Raw genomic sequence first — 16600 nt, 5'->3', positions numbered from 1 at the left:
AGCTGATTCCTTTAAAAGGGGTATGAGCTGCAGGATCCAAACATTAACTCTGAGTAACTCTTGTCCCCACCACCTACCTAATTCAACGGCAACCCCTATATAGGCAAAACTGCCATTAAAATCTTCGACACCTATTTACATAGGTATACACAGGACTGGACCACCAACGACTAGTTTATCAGGTTAASTATCAACTTGTGTCTGACCAATGGTTCTTCAAATAGTATTGAAATAAAGGAGTTTGCATAAGACCCAGCCATCAGTAATATTAATACCAACTTCTGCCACATCAGTAGATAGAAGTGTTTAGAAAGTTCTGCTGTTTGCATGTTTGTCAGTGAGCAAGAAGATCACTTTAAAGCAACAATGTCAATAAATTTAGAAACTGAGTTTCTAATTAAATGTTAACTTTGTTTGCCTTGGGCTTGGAAAAGAGATAAGAAGCTGCTTCCTGCCGATAAACAAATATGCACGCAACACAACAGGACATTGAGATCACTAACTTTGCTTTGCAGCATGCGGAATTATTACTTTTCACTTAATTTAAATAAGAATCGTAACGCCTGACAGAATGTCTGGTTATGGAGGCCTAGAGTATGCTTGAGATTACATTGATAAAAATGAAAACCAAACTTTGTAAGGTGGTCTGTTCATTGCTTGGCGAGTGATGACAAATGATCACTACTTTACTTTCAGATGTGTGACCTGTAAACTATCTGTAACATCCCTGCATTTCATTAGCACTACAGGTGATGTATGTGTGTAGGTGATGCGAAGAAGAAATGAGCCCCAAATTCCCTCCTCTCAGAAGCTCCCTCCTCSCCAGGACTGCCCTTGCCCCTGAATCTCCTCATAATACTTCTCTCTTGTTACTGCGGTCTTATGAGGGTATGGTTGTCTTGAGGACTTATTTACAAGGGAGCTGCCCTGATGTCTATGTGCAGAAATATGTATTTCCTTTACAGGAGAATTTAAATTGGAAACTTCCTAGTGCTTATGAGTGGTTGATCTTTTGTTTGTGTTTTTTTTTTTTACTGGGCATATGTAGCAAAAATTAAAATAGTATTTTGAAGTAGATTTTGGAGAACAAAAGCTCACAGTCCCCAGGTGAAATTACGTAAGTGACAWGCAAACATTCAGTGTCATTTTTGTTGAGAAGGGTGGTTCAGCAATGGCAAAGAAAACAGGAACAAAAATCAAACACTGAATAAAAAACAGCACTTTGTTCTTTTATTTATGTTGTTTTAGGCAGTCACTAATGCTTCTTCAGCTCAGTTTGATCCAAGAAACTATTTCATTTGGATGGTTTGCACATCATAAATGCTACACAGAGAAAAATCATATCTAAGTGGAGGAAATTATTTTGCATCCTATCCTTGCCTATGCTTACAGATGACCCATTTGGCGGGGGGGGGGGGGGGGGGAGGAGTTTTAAAGCATAGGCACCTAAAATGTGAATGTATCTATAAAATTTGTGTTTTCTATTCTCCAACGTAAGACAGTTGACTGAAAGTTGTCTACTAGGAATGGTCCATGGCTGATGTTAACCCCTGAACCATGCCAAGGAATTATTTGAGAAAGTGCTAGTTGGTTCAAGTCAAAAGGAAGCCAGGAACTATTCTAGCAATTTAGTAGCTCAGAAGGTAAAGTTTCAGGATGTAGAAATAAACATATCATAAGATGACTTTATGAAGTGAATTTAAGGCTGGTAAGGCAGGTAATTTGGAACCCCCGAACAAAAACAAAACAAAACAAAACAAACACTTCCTTTCATTTTTTTTTCTCTTCTTCCTCCAGCCAAAGGTTATGGTATCAAATTCTGATGTAAGAAAGTGTAAAAGAAAGTGGAATTTTATGCTACATTGTATCCCAGATGGATCCGGGCTGACTGAGCAGCCTACCTCATCTATAAACACAGTGAAGATGTAGAAATGAGGGATCTTTCCAAACAAGAGTCTAAAGAAACATGTTTCAGGCTGGATTCTCAGAACATGCATGACACACATCAATTGTATCTGGTACCTCACAAAGTTACCACTTTCTTTTGAAGATCTTCCTAACAGGTTTAATTCCTTTCTCAACTTGTGTGTTCTGGCCCATGTCTCCCTTGACAGTGTTTGAACTGTCAGGAAAGGGCCTTCTTTGGGCAGAACGACATTGCAGCCCTCCCGTGGAAGTGCACTTTCTGCACTTTCTGCACTACATCTGGAAAAGTGATGTCAAGAGTTGCTAAACAATAWGAATATGCAAGAATAAGCATGACTCTGTAAGGCATGACATTTCTGTGGGAAGGGGTGGTCTGGCTTCCCTTCTCTGCTCCCAATACTATTTCTCGATTTTATACATTGACTCTGCAACAACAAACACAGCTTCAGTGGTGAGAGAGGGAGTAAGAAACCTTGACCTATCTTTTCAGGTTCAAGTCCTCAATACTGAAATTGCAAATGAACTTCTGGGTACTCTTTCTTTATGGGGACAGACCTAGGCACACTCTTCTCTTCAGTGCATCTCACTCGGTATTGACTGTGGATCCTTACTGGCAGACCCTTTCCAAGACACTTAATTCTTCTCCCACACCATGTAGGAAATTACAGCCATCTAACCAAAGCTGAATCCTGTAGAAGAGCCTAAAAGTTAGACACTATGACTACATCTTTTTGCTATGTTGAGTAATAAATGAGATAATGTCAAGGAACATTTTTGCATGCTGGAACTTCACCATCTGAGCTACTAAATTGCTAGAGCAGTTCCTGGCTTCCTTTTGACTTGAACCAACTAGCACTTTCTCAGACAATTCCTTGGCATGGTTCAGGGGTTAACATCGGCCATGGACCATTCCTAGTAGACAACTTGCAGTCAGCTGTCTTATACTGGAGGATAGGATGATTTAGTAGAATGGATGAAAGCTGTTTTGGACAGATGGGCCTCTTAAAATTTCTTCCTTTGCACATTCTTTGTAGTCTTCAAAGACCACTCAGATTCAGGAAAGTTTCTGAGCTCTAATATTTGTCTTGTAAGACAAATTCTGACTCAACGAAAGAACAGAAAAATAGACAACCACCAGCTGTTTGGAATCTCCACATAGTACAGAACACAGCAAAATATCTCATCAGCAACACATAGACTCCCATAAGCACATTACATCTGACTGTTGGTCTTTACATTGCTTTCCCCTAGAATAAACTCAACAGACTTCATTTCCCCTCTGTTGGTCTTTCTGTTGTTCAATTCAGCTTAACGAAGTGGGGTTCCTGTTTTATTATATAAACATAGTTGTAGAGGATTTTTTAAATGTATTCCTACTTATTTAATTTCCTTTGTTATAGAAACACATCTCATACCAAGAAAACTTTGGGATATCAGAAAATATTCCACTCAGTTTGTGCATAGATGTGGGCTTTCTACAGAAAGCTGGTGATACTTTATTGTTCAGTGGTTTTGCTTGTCAAATAGCAAGTGTTTATTGCAAGCCACAGGTACTAAATTTATTCTAAAATGTTTAAATAATGGCAACAGAATATTCATTTTAGTCACTGTACTAAAAAATCGCTGAACTGTTTTCACCCAAATCACACAAAAAATGCCTCAGGCAGACAGCAGAGGCAGAAAAGATAGGAAAATTTGACTGCAAGTATAAACAAATCATTTTCAAATATAAAATGATACAGTCTTAGCTATTGAGGTTGCTACATAATGTTCCTTCAGTGAGAAGTAATAGGTAAATTTATCAGAGAGATTTTCTTTTGCTACCTTCTAAGCTAATCTTAGCCCAGATGAGTAGTAAACAATAGAGGCTCATATCTGTTTTGTGACACTGAAAACAGAGTAAGAGAAAGGTGCATTTGTCAACAGCAGGATGACAAAAAGCAGTCACTGCAATGGAGCCCTGAAAAAAATAAATGTGATCATGGGAGTTATCAAGTGATTTTTTTTTTTTTTTTCCAGTGGAGGTAAAGTAATATTATTAGTATAATGTACTGGTAAAATCTGACAGTTCCGGTTATGTATATTCAAGAAAAATTATTAAAATATTCTGAGATGGTAAAAGGAATAAATAAATTATTTTATGAGAGGAAGTTCAAAGAGTAAAAAAACTCATGTTTAAATAATATTGGCATAGAAACAAAGAGGTGTAAAGGGGCTATGATTGTTAGGTTGGTAGTTAGAAGGAGGAGTCTCATCACCACAGGAAAGGGCTGAAGATGGAAAGCTGCATTGTGAATAGTGAATCTGAATCAGCTCTAAGGTGGACCTTGATCAGTCTATGAAGCAGGTTATTTGTGATAATGGGAGACTATACTGATGATCCAGGAGATCTCTTCCAGTTCTATACATCTTTAACGTGGTACAACTTCAGTGTTCAGTGGGGATATTCCTTGCAGACCCTCAGGATTTACAAGCTATTAAACAAAAGTGAGTCATCGCAAGAGTCTTCTCTCATTTTCTGACTGTATTCTCCTACAAGGTCCTCCTTAATCACAACTGACRTGCTGACTTCTAAATGGGATACCACAGTAACATCAATTACTTCTTAAAATTCCAATTTTTCCCTCCAGCCCCCCAAGAGGCTGCAGTAACCCAGCTCAGTCAGTGTCATCATGGTTCATCATCTGTGAAGAAGGCTGAAAAGACTCATGAGAAGTAGAAACTTCCCAAACAGTTCTCCTTAGCTTGTGCCAGTTACAAAGTACAGGCTTTCCAGCGTGAGAAAGGCTATTGGGTTGTTGCAGTGAAAGTCAAAATAGAAATCACAACTCATAAACAGTATRTTAAAGAACCAATAGCAGTGTGAAACTGACAAATTAAAAATATTCAGAACTGAGGCATGCCCTCAGTAATTTATTTTTACCCCTTAGTGGATACTCAGAAGAATATGTCTGAGGAGTTTAATCTTTCCCATGATGAGATTAAGTTCTGGGGATGGATTTAATAGTGTTGAGAAAGAGCGAGGTTGTGGAGAAAGGCAGGGGATAAGCAGCTGCAGGAGAGTTACAAGGCTTGATGCTTTCTTTCCCGTGCCACCAGTCCCTGCAGCCTCCAGGTGCACTGCTTGGTGTGTTAATTGTGAGCATCAAAGAGAAGGAAACTGTTTTACAGGATGACTCATGAGGAAGTCAGGTGCCTTTGCAGTGGGAGCTGATCCTCCTCAGCTCTTGCAAGCTCTGGTAAGCTGAGAATATTTCTCTAAAAGCCTGCAGCACACCCCTCCTTCCAAAAATAGTAAGCTATGTCTATACTAGCAGTTTAAACAGTGYAAGGCACTGGAACAGAACTGCTTTTGCTGTTAAATCAGTACAATGCTCACTAGCACAATTTTGGCCTGGACCAGCTAGTACTGTCCTAAACAATTCCTGGGCATGCTGTAAGAGTTCAGGCAGGCCAGAGGCTACCCTCAATGGGTAACCTGGATGTGGCCACTCTGTCTCAGGGCTAAGAGATTTAATAGCATAGAAGCTGTCTGACTTTGTCGCTTTGCCCAGACCAGAGAACAGGCCCTGGCAGTGTTCACTTTGCAAGCACAGATGTAGTCTTGGGGGTCCTGGCCTGGCTGGTAAGGTTGCTGTGAGTGTGCTTGGTACCTACCCTACACACAAATGAAAGTCCAGCAAGCTTGCAGTCATTCAGTAGTGCAAGCCTTCTGAGGCAGGCCCTGGTGGGTCTGGCACCAATGTCCTTGCTGGCCCAGCGCCTAGCACATGCTGCTCATTATGGGATAGAGAGAGAGAGATAGACTCAGCACGCAGCCAGTGCCCAGCTCGTGCTCCTCCTGTTCCACCTACATGTCCTGCAGATGGCTTCCTGATGGTCTCTGTGCTTGAAACTCAGACCCTTCATGAAGCGAGTGCCGACCTATGTGACTTCCACTTCCACTGATGAAGAGCCAGGAAGTAGCCTGGACAGAGCTGGGAGATGGCTGACAATATGACATCCTGTATTCCCCAAAGATGTGACAATTTTCTATCCCAAAACAAGACAAAATGTGACTCTGCCGTGGCAGTGACACACTGTTTTGTGGGCCCCTTGGATTTGTGTGCAGTCTTTCCTCTCTTTGTAGCACCACAATTGTTGGTCAGGGCTAAAAAAGAGTTCAAGAGTGACTTTTGGGCTCTGTGAATATAAAGGCAGAGCAGCTGGGAAATCCTCTGTTGTTTGGAGGGAACAGGGATGCCAGGGAGGCATCAGGAATGGCCAGGTACTGTAGACGCTGAAAGTCAAAATGTTCTCTAGGATGTATATGGTACTGGAGCAAGCAAGGTGTTTTTCACCTGTGGCATCCAAGACTTACATTGCTAGAAAGACTTGTGTTGTCCAGCAAACTCAGACTAGCTATTCAATCTGCAACATCAAGCAGGCTTTCTGGAAAGGTGCTGGGGGCATGTTGCATCTGTAATCCATCTACAGGCACTCCCAGGGTGTTGGGCATCTTGTGACATTTAGTGGGATTTTTTGAGGTGTGCGGCTTGCTTTCTATCAAGACCTCAGGTGCTGTTGTGGCAGGGCGGSCCAGGTAAATGAGAGGACTGGGTATCTTATATATGAAAGCAGGTGAGCACCAGTATGTGATCTGCAGATGCAAGAGCGTAGGCTTTCTACAGCTCCTCATGAATTTGAGACTGTTACTGCTCGAGAAAGTGCAAGGACAGTATAAGGCTAGGCATTGCTGATTTTAACTCTTCTGCAGCATAAGTACTATCGTGATGGTCCTGAGAGCAGCTGAGTACATGCTCAGGGTACTCAGGGACTGAGTCAGGGAACTGGAGTCCTAGGGCACAGCTGTGATTGTCCTTACAGGGAGTTCAGCTGTAGTCTGCAAGACCGATTGCTTTTGCAAAGATACAGAATATGCTGGCAGGAAACTACCTCTCCTCTGCACTGCTTCTCAGCCTTCCTTCAGCCAAGGTCAAATGTTAATGTAAATAATTATACATTTTTTTGTATATGCTATGTATTAATATAAAGCATGAAGATTACTTGAAAAACTGTTGTTTCCATTCTTCTGAAAGATGCATAAATACATCTAAAAATAGATGAATGCAAAGAATATAATTTGATATGAAATTAAAACTGTTTCATGTCATTTTCAGGGTCTTTTAAAATTTAATTAAGTATAAGGGCATGTTTTTCTTAAAATCTTTTTTCAAACAAAGAATTGAAAGAACACAAATCCCTGCAGATGTTAAAAATTTTTAACAGTCTGATACCATATGAAAATATCTTGCTCCTCAAATCTTTCTCCTCACTTCATCAGTTCATTAAATACATGAGTGTACTCAGTCTCAGTCCAAAACCATAGGAACAGCTAATGTTTGCTGTTTCTGTGTTCACCAAACTAGAAACTAGCCTTTTAATTTCTATGTGATGTTTAGAGTCAAGTACACATATTTAGAATCAGAAATAGCAGTAACAGCTCAAAGTACAACTGTGGAGTAACTACAGATGCATATTTATTTTAATTATAGTTACTGAAAGATTACTGTAATGACAGGAAATTAACGTATGTGTTTATACCATACAGAAATTAAAATTGATCAGAAGATGCTGAATACTGACATTTGTCACTCTGAAAATAGATTTCTTTCTCTTTTTTGAACAAAAAGCATAAATTTCAGACAGAGCTGGCATGCTCAGTATGATGTAGTATCATATGACCGTTTCATCAATAATTTCTATATGACTTATTCAATAAGGAGGGAAGAGAAAAAAATGAATCATCTACCGATTTGGTAGATTGGGACTTTACTAATTCAGAGGCATTTCAATTTAAAACTTTATATAAAAGCTATCTGAGAGAGAAGAAGTGGAAATTTCCTCAAAGCCAAGGTACAGCCTGTAGACTGCAATCCCACTGCAGGATTCTGCTTTTAAACACACTGCAGTAGAGTAGCAACTAACTAAAGCTCATTAAATGAAATTTGTGAATCTTTTTTTTTTTTTTAAATTCTGAAAGGGATCTTTCATATAGCCTGCTTTACACCCAATCATTATAATTAAAAACACCCCTCCCAAAGCTGAACAATGCAACCAAATGTACTAAAAAGTGTTAAAACCAGAAATTGCTTGCTATGGTATTCAGTTAATGTTGTGGTACTTTATTATATTATGCACTTGGGAGAGATTTTTATYAGTTCATATATTATGAGACAATGGTGATTACTGATTATCACTTAATTAGAACACAGAAGTTGAATTTGATTAGGTAACACTTCTTTTAAAATTCTTAATGAACTGTAAGACTTCTTTCATATTTTAATATTCTTTCACAACCAGACGATTCCCTTATACCTTGCCTGCCCCATCAATGTGACAGAAGAAAATAGGCTAATATATAAGTGAGAAAGCATAATATTATTTTTATAATTGCATTCATTTTCCACCCTAAGGAGCTTCCATTAGTAAATGATGAAGAGTGTTTTCAAGTACCAAGCACTTTACATATTATAACTATCATGAGTTATTCTAACTGTCAGATTATTGTATAACACATATGCAGTATGTACCTTTCCCAGAATTTAAGTAAGTTTAGGACACAAAACACTTTTATACTGTATCTATTTCTCTACTATTTATTCTTCAAATATATCTTCCCTTTTATTTTTAAGCAGACATCAGACAAGATGCTTTGCAGGAGAAGATGGCACATGTTGGAGCAATTGTAGCTATTTATTGATCAGTTTTCTACTGCTGCTACTGAATTTGCTTATATCAACTATATCTATGGCTAGATCTCTTTTTTTATCAACAAGAAGGCCCTTTACCATGGGTTACTACGATATCTCATGGTAAAAAAGGGAGTCTCAATAAGCATTTCTTCATTGTGTGCTCCCGTGCTCTGCCATAGATTGGATTGCACAGGGTAAGGCCCTTCTCTCCAAGGAAAAACATAAATTCAGTCTATAGTCTTAATTTGGGCATACTAATTGCCTATGTTGAGCCAGAACATTAAAACCATCATCCTTACACATGTGGAAGTGGAGTCTTCCATCCTGCAATAAGCTACCTTGGCTCAGTGGCCGTGTTTCTCACCGCATGGCCAAGGAGATGCAGAAGGTGTCCATCCTGTCACTGAGAAGCAGAGGCTGGTGGATCACAGAACCAGACCACAGTTTGGGCTGGAAGGCCACGAGGATAGCGACAACTTGTGACGTATGTCTTAGGTTCACATTGAGAGATAAGGTAATATATGAAATCTAATGCAGCTAGAGGGAGGCATTTAAAAAAATGCCTGAATACCTGAAATCATAATTTTCTTCAATGTGCAATGGGGGGAAATGCAAAATATTTTATTTCTTATAGCTGATATTTATTAACAAATTATTCCATAGCAGATAACTGGCATGTTGCTATTCAAGGTCTGATACCTAAGACCCTGGGAAATACATTCTTCTTCAATTTTTAAATTGTTAAATTATCCTCTGTTCTTTGTATAGTTCAGTTATGCAGCGGCCCTCAGATCTTTCTGTCAGCTATAGCTATTTGGCTGAAGTTACATGTTTACAGCAACTTTTGAATTACAGTATCAGTTTCTAGTTCTTGAGACCTTTCCTTCTAGATCAGATACTTTTTCATTTCAGTCAATTTTTGATCAAGATTATCCCTCCAAAATTTCAGGTCTGCTCCCACCAATATAGCAGGGAACAATTTCCTGTGTGATTTTAATATCTCTGCTTATATTGTGGTATCAAAGATTTCTTTCATATTGCTATAAAATCTCTAGTTTTTTGACAAGTATTTTATGATATTTTCATTTTGCAGAAGCATTTCTTTAGTAAGTGTAGTTTATACCATGAAATTTTAGAGGTCATTAAAATGTAACTCCTAATGTTTTTCTCCTTTGAGGTACTACATGGGATATAAAGTAATAGGAAAATTTCTGGCATTATAACAGGAAGGATAAACCAATAGTAATAATGAAAATGTAAAAATATCTCTAAATTTTTAAAAATCCCTATCTTAAAAATCCCATGTTGTAGAATACATGGTGACTCTGTGTGGCTTAGCTTAAAAACAAACAAACAAACACTCTAAGAAGTTATTTATTTAAGATGAAATATGGCAACTTGTGTCAATTATAGGAACTGAATGGAAATTCAGATATAAGAAACAGGAAAAAAAGAAGTTACACAATGTGGCAGCTTCTTTTCTTCRAGAATCTTAAAAAAAATTGGCTTCAGTTACACAGCTAATGAAAGGTCAGTTGCTATCAATASTGTTTTAACTGCAGATCAGGAATTTTAGTATCAAATGCACGAAGCAAATAATACCAATGAAAAGTAACTGCAGCCAAAACTGAAATATTATGTTTAAATACTTTTGTTGTCTAGATAAAATTAGATGTTGTTATCTGCAAGATTTTATAATTGATTCTTAGCGCTTACTGCTATATGGAAATGCTTCACAGAGCATAGTGTGGATATGTTTGTTTTAACTGAAGATGGGTAAGTATACTGGTCAGTGACCTGATTTAAAAGTCATTGTACTAAAATTAAAAATAGATCCAAATTAAATAGCATATCCAGGTTTTGAATAATAGCACAGGCTCATTAAGCTGAAATTAATAGACCAAACAGCTATTTACAAGAATTGCATCTGTTTTTCAGTTAATGATAGCCAAAGGATCTAGGACTGAAGAAACATAAAGTTAAAAACTGTACAGAGCAGTGTATTATTTGTGAGGAATACACCTGGGTTATTTTTAATACTTTGCTCTGACAGTACATATGGAGAATGGGCACACAGCGCGTCTGTGATGGGCAGGCCAGGCCACACAGAGTCCTGAGCACAGGAAAGTGAATGGTAGGCGCAGGGATGTGGGGAGAAAGGGAAAGGCAATATAAGGAGGTTTTGGGGGGAGAAATGGTGATCATGAAAGAAAGCAGAATACAGAACTAGTTCCTGAGGAAGATAGTTCTGGGGACAGGAAAGGAGATAGAAAGAAGGAATGAAGGCATGCAAACTGTACTACTAATATAACAGGCCAGAGACTGTCCTCTAGTCCTGAGCCCAGCTGATGTGCCCCAGCTTGCACCCACATGCCTAAACTCCCTTTCCTTCCAAACCAGTTATCTCCAGACTCTCCGCTGGGAACGGTCCCTAAAACATTTAACAGCCCAGGCTCTTGAGCAGTGCCCAGGCACTCTCTGGGCTAATGTAGGTTAACATGGGCCTAAACTGTGTCAGGAAGCATATTAACTTTGCATAATCAACCTAATTAGCATAATTAATTTTTACTGACAATTGTGGGCCAATGCTTGAGCCTATGGCCTGACCTCTTACTTTTTATGACTTTCAGTGACCTTAATTTTTCAAAAAGGAGAATGAGTCCTTACTGCTGTGTTAAAGTGTGAGTTCTTTAAAGAAGCTAAAACAACTGCCTTTTCTTTAGTATTTAGGCAGCACCTAGCTCAGTGAAGTCCTGGTTCATGTCTGCAGTCTCTTGGCACTATTACAATACTAATAAGCAATAATTGCAGCAGCAATATTTTTCTGTCAGTGGCATGTTTTCTGCAGCTTTTTTACTTCAAGCAATATCATGGAGAGCACTGTGTGTCATGAAGCTTGAAATTCTTCTGAAAAGACATGCAAGGCACAGACAGGTTCAAAGATCTAAAGCTTTAAGACACAGGCCAGTGAAGTCATCTGATTTCTTTTTATTGATATCAATGAAATTTGAGTTAATTCTGAAAAAAACACATCAAATGAAGATAGGCGGGAGAAGGGCATATGAAGATACCTGGAACAGAATGGAAAAGGGAATAAAACCTGTATACTTTGATGATGTATAAACAGATCAGCTAGGTTAGCTGAGACGAATCCTGTTCTTGGTATCTTCACTGGAAAGCAGGTGGCCTAAGTCCTGACTGCTGAAGTATGGCTAATTGGTTGATGGCAAATGCTTCCTCAAATTATACACTTCCCCTTTCCTGAGGGGAGGGACATTTTGGCAGATTAGCTATATGTCCCAGCTTTCCTTTGAATTCTTCATAAGTGTACCCAGTCTCAGTCTCTGGGTGTTTGGAGAGCAAACTGCATGCATTGAGATAGCCCTGACTGATCTTTATCGATATGCTTACTCTCATAAAGCGTAAAGGACAGCTACAAATGGAAATGGCGACTGAAAAAGGGAATACTGGTTGGAAAGCCAGAACGCAGATCTGAAAAGGAAAAAAGAAAAGCAGTGGGAGTAAATCACAGCCTCCAGGATTTTGGTCACAGAGGACACAGCTTTATGGAAGCATGTTAAACTGCAGATAAATATTTAGTTGGATTAACACCCCCCCCCACCCACACATACACTAGGAAATATAAAAAGATAACACAAGCGTCACCCAGTGGGGATAAGCGCTTTAATAAGCACTGTATATATGTTTGCTTCTTAAAATGCCCCAAAATCTGGCCCATAGGCCTGTGACTGCCTAGAGAGTATTTTTACTCTCTGAATACAGCCTGCATGCTGATCTGTTCAGCTGTAATTCTTCTCAAATATTTTTAACTGAAGAATACACAAGGGATATATCAGCAGAATCAGCTACCTACCCATATATCATAGTTAAAATGTGCCCTCTCTGTCTTAATTGCCTGGGCATCATTACAATAGCTGTCCATTCTAAAAAAAATTTATATCCCTTGATATTAATACATTTTTATTGTTATCTTCTAGCAAAGTTCCAGTTAGGCTCATAATATCACACATTTATCTGTATGTAGATAGCTGAAAATGTCCTCATTTCTTTGCTAGGTTTCTTGCATTTGGATGTAGGGACTTTAATAACCCTCTATTAATGAGCTTATGTCCTTCTTTATTAGCCTCCATAAATCCAAATTTAATCTGTTATTTAGCTCATTTCTACCTTGAGTGAACACTTTGGTTTTATCTTTATTCCTATCAACCTCTCTTTACACCTTTCTTCCTCTGCTTTATACTCCTGGGTTTGCCATTTTCCTCTCTGTTCTACTTAAAAAACTTTCTTCTTTTTATTTTTTAAAACCAGTCCACTAACCAAGAGTCATCCTTTGTTTGAATTCTTTCAGTATATGACCCCTTCAATTCAAAATCACACCTTAAATAAAAGTTGCTGTTCTCCTGTTGTTGTAGCAAGATTTTATAAATCAAATCTATCTTGAATTATTTCTGTCTGCATCTCTTCCTATGTTCCACGCATTCGACACTAGCATTTTCTCTTTTTCTTCTTTCATGTTGCTAACTGCACCTTCTCCTGATCCATCTTTCCAGTTCCTTGGTCTCACACTTTTTTTATTCTAGAGAAGAGAATGGGCCAAGGCTCTCTATGTAAATCTCAGAACAAGGGACATGGCAAAACAGGGGTTTATATGTCTAAACTTCTTCCACTGGCCCCCCAAAAAAGAAAGAAAGAAAAAATGAAAAGAAAAAAAAAACTCTCCAGCCATCAGGGCCTTGTTCTTGCTTCTTGCTGGGAACTTGTCTCTACTGCCTGAACTAGACCTGGGCATTTTCCGGCCAAATGAAAACTGTGTCAAGAAATAGTATGGGTAATCATGGACCAGTGCTGAAGTCCATGCCCAGCAGAGAAACAAGCACAGATCTCACTGAGGTGTTCAAAAGCATCTGTTTACATTGTCTTTACCTCAAATGACATCTCCTTCTATATTGCTATTATTTAAATACATATATAATAAYTTAAATATATATTTAATAATTCTAGTGAAAGTCTTGGTACAAATAAGGCTGCTTTGTACTTAGTACATTTTTAAAATCACAATTACATTTTGAATATTTACCCAGTAGCTTTAGATGTTCTGGACTTTTGCTTTGGATTCTGCTTTTCCATTTTTGATTTCTTGTGAGGATGTATTTCTCTAGCTGACTCCTTCCCTAATGACAGAAGATTATAACTAATTAACTCTCCAGGCCCAAATCTAATTTCAGTTATTCAAGCCACATCACAATTCATGAAGACATGTTTGTCAGCCAGATTGTCACTGTCAACCAAGTTTCCTATGTTAGAAGCAAGAGCTGGCTGTTCTTCTGATTAACCTTTTTAGCTAATTTAATAAAGCTGATGTTTATAGATCAGCAACCTAGTAATAAACACAGCAACTTTATTGATATAAGCAATATTTTGTTTCAGATACCACAGAGATAAAGTTCTCCAAACTGAATTTTACCTGCCCAATAAATAGGGAATATTTTAAATCAGTACCTACAACATTAAATATAATTTTCTTTTCATCAAGTGCAACAGCAAACATCATTGTTCCTCAAGCTTCTTGTATTACTCACATGGGCAGCAGAATTTAAAACATGGACAAAAAAGCAAACAAAAGAAAACTCAGACTAGTCCTCTGGAAGGAAATAATTTCAATAACTTAGCTCTGCACTGAGCTCCGCTGCTAGAAAAATAAACAGTCTCTTAAGTAATTTACCTATTAGCACAACAGTGAGAAATACTGAATTAGAAACAACTTCTGTCATTGTCAAAATAGGCCTGATTCTTGATTCATCCAAGCTTTGCAAAATTCACAAAATTGTACTAGCAGTCTTTCTTCCTGATGGCATGAAAATTAAGAGGTCCCTATGTTACTTGAATGTTGGCTTCACTCAAGGGCTGTATGTTCAAGGACTAGATTAGGCTCTGGCCTGTCCTTCTCATGGGCAGATGCCACAGCAGTGATAAAATCTATGCTTTTATCTCTCTCACAAACAACACAAGACTATATAGAGTAGCACAAATCAAATGAGACTTTACCTGTCCTTTACTGGCACAGAAGAGGTTATTAAAATTACTCCTTTGGTTTTGAGATAGAGATTATTATTACTATTTTTTTTTTAAAGAATAACCCCGCAGCCAGTTTTGAAGTCAAATCTGTGAACTCGCTATTTACTTTCAGAAGTTCACTGGGGCTGAGCGTGAGGTAAAACAAATTGTATTCTCTCCTAGGATACAAAGCTGCAGGTATACGTTCAACTGCAAAGTGCTCCCGTTTTGATACTTCGGTAGTGCATCAGTTCATGCTTAACAGTGCTGCAGGAGTGATTCATATTGGGACGGGCTGTCTTCCTTGTGCATCCCGTCTCTCTGGGGTGATGTTGGGCTGGCTGATATTGAGTAGACAAAATGGCCAGGGGTATCTCCTTGAATGGGCTTAACAAGGTCTGCTGCAGAGGCAGCTGGAGCCTGACTGCCTACAAATGTAGCAAAGATGGGTAGAGTTGGGCTCTGCTAAGCTTCAAGCAACTCCTGGGACCCCCCAGCTAAGTGATAGTGCAGATATAGCCATAAAATCTGGAGAATGGGACGTTTGTTTAACTATATTGTCTCCCAGCTGTTTCTCTCAGCTGGATATGATATATCACCTTGGAATAACTGAACACTGAGTTCAGTGATTTGAGAATGGGTCAGAGAGGCAAAATCCCAGGTCCAACTAAACAAAGCAGGACAAATACTTTTACAAGAGTCCAGAAACATTTCTGAACACGCATTGTCATCTTTGTTAAAAATGAGTGCACTCAATGGGCAAGAAGACTCCTTAGCTGCTTGCCTCCCACACCAAGTCAGTGTGGTAACTCCATTCAGAAAATACAGTAGTAGTTCAGGATGCTTCATGCACAGGAAAGCCCTTCTTTTGTACAAATGGCAAAGAAAGATAGATGGACAAGTAGGCAGATGGGAAAAGGAGAGTAGTTCTCGTGCTCGGCTGGCCTAATGAGATTGGTGCTCTTGCAGCTTGACGTCTCCAGACCTTCCCTCTCTAAAGAGATGGATAGGATGGCAGGAGAGATAGTGGGGGAGACGCTGTTCCCTGTGCATTTGCCAGAATGATACCAACCAAAACTGGCAGAGATCACTAGAAGGAAGAGGAGCTGAAGACTCCAAAAAAGAGATCATGTGGCATTAGGATAGAAACTTTTTTTTATCTTGAAATATGAAATTAATATGAAAAGGTGAGCTTGGAATGCTTTTCCCAGGAAAGGCAGGTCTAATTGTCATATTTTGACTGCTGAGTCAATAAGGGATAGTGTGTATAAGAGAAGGTTGTTCACCAATTACTACAACATTAGTGAAAATGGTGTGGAACCTGATATGAAGAAAAGTGGAGAATATCCACACCATACAGCATTTTGACAAATCATATGGGATGTCTGCTTCAAAGAGGATCAAAAGATTAGAGTGATGAATGTGAAACATAAATAATTTGATCATTTCTCCTCTTCTTCTTGTCAAAACATTTTTCACAGAAGACTAATTTTCTTTATCATGCTGCATCCTTCCTACAGTATATGTGAGTCTTAATGCGATTTCAGTTATGTTCTCCACATCACATGGTATCCCGTTTTTAAACAGTTAAAATGCTCAGGTAATTAAATGGGAAGATTTCAGATGGGGTATGTTATGCATGGAAATCAGATTCTGTGTTTTAATATACCTCTGATTTTTATAAGAAAATAACCAGATCTTTTTAAGTATATGTAAATTTTAAGTAGACAAGACTTAGACTTTGTGGTTAACTTCAAGCCTAGTATATTTAAAACTGGCACATAAAGTAGGGAACATGTTCAACTTTTTTATTCTATTTATCACTGAAAAGCAATCCTGTAAATATATATATAAAAGAATCTCTC

This window comes from Apteryx rowi, unplaced genomic scaffold (genome assembly GCF_003343035.1).
Source record: "Apteryx rowi isolate R43461 unplaced genomic scaffold, aptRow1 scaffold_335, whole genome shotgun sequence".
NCBI classification, from domain to species: Eukaryota; Metazoa; Chordata; class Aves; order Apterygiformes; family Apterygidae; genus Apteryx; species Apteryx rowi.
This window is presented reverse-complemented; position numbering follows the sequence as displayed.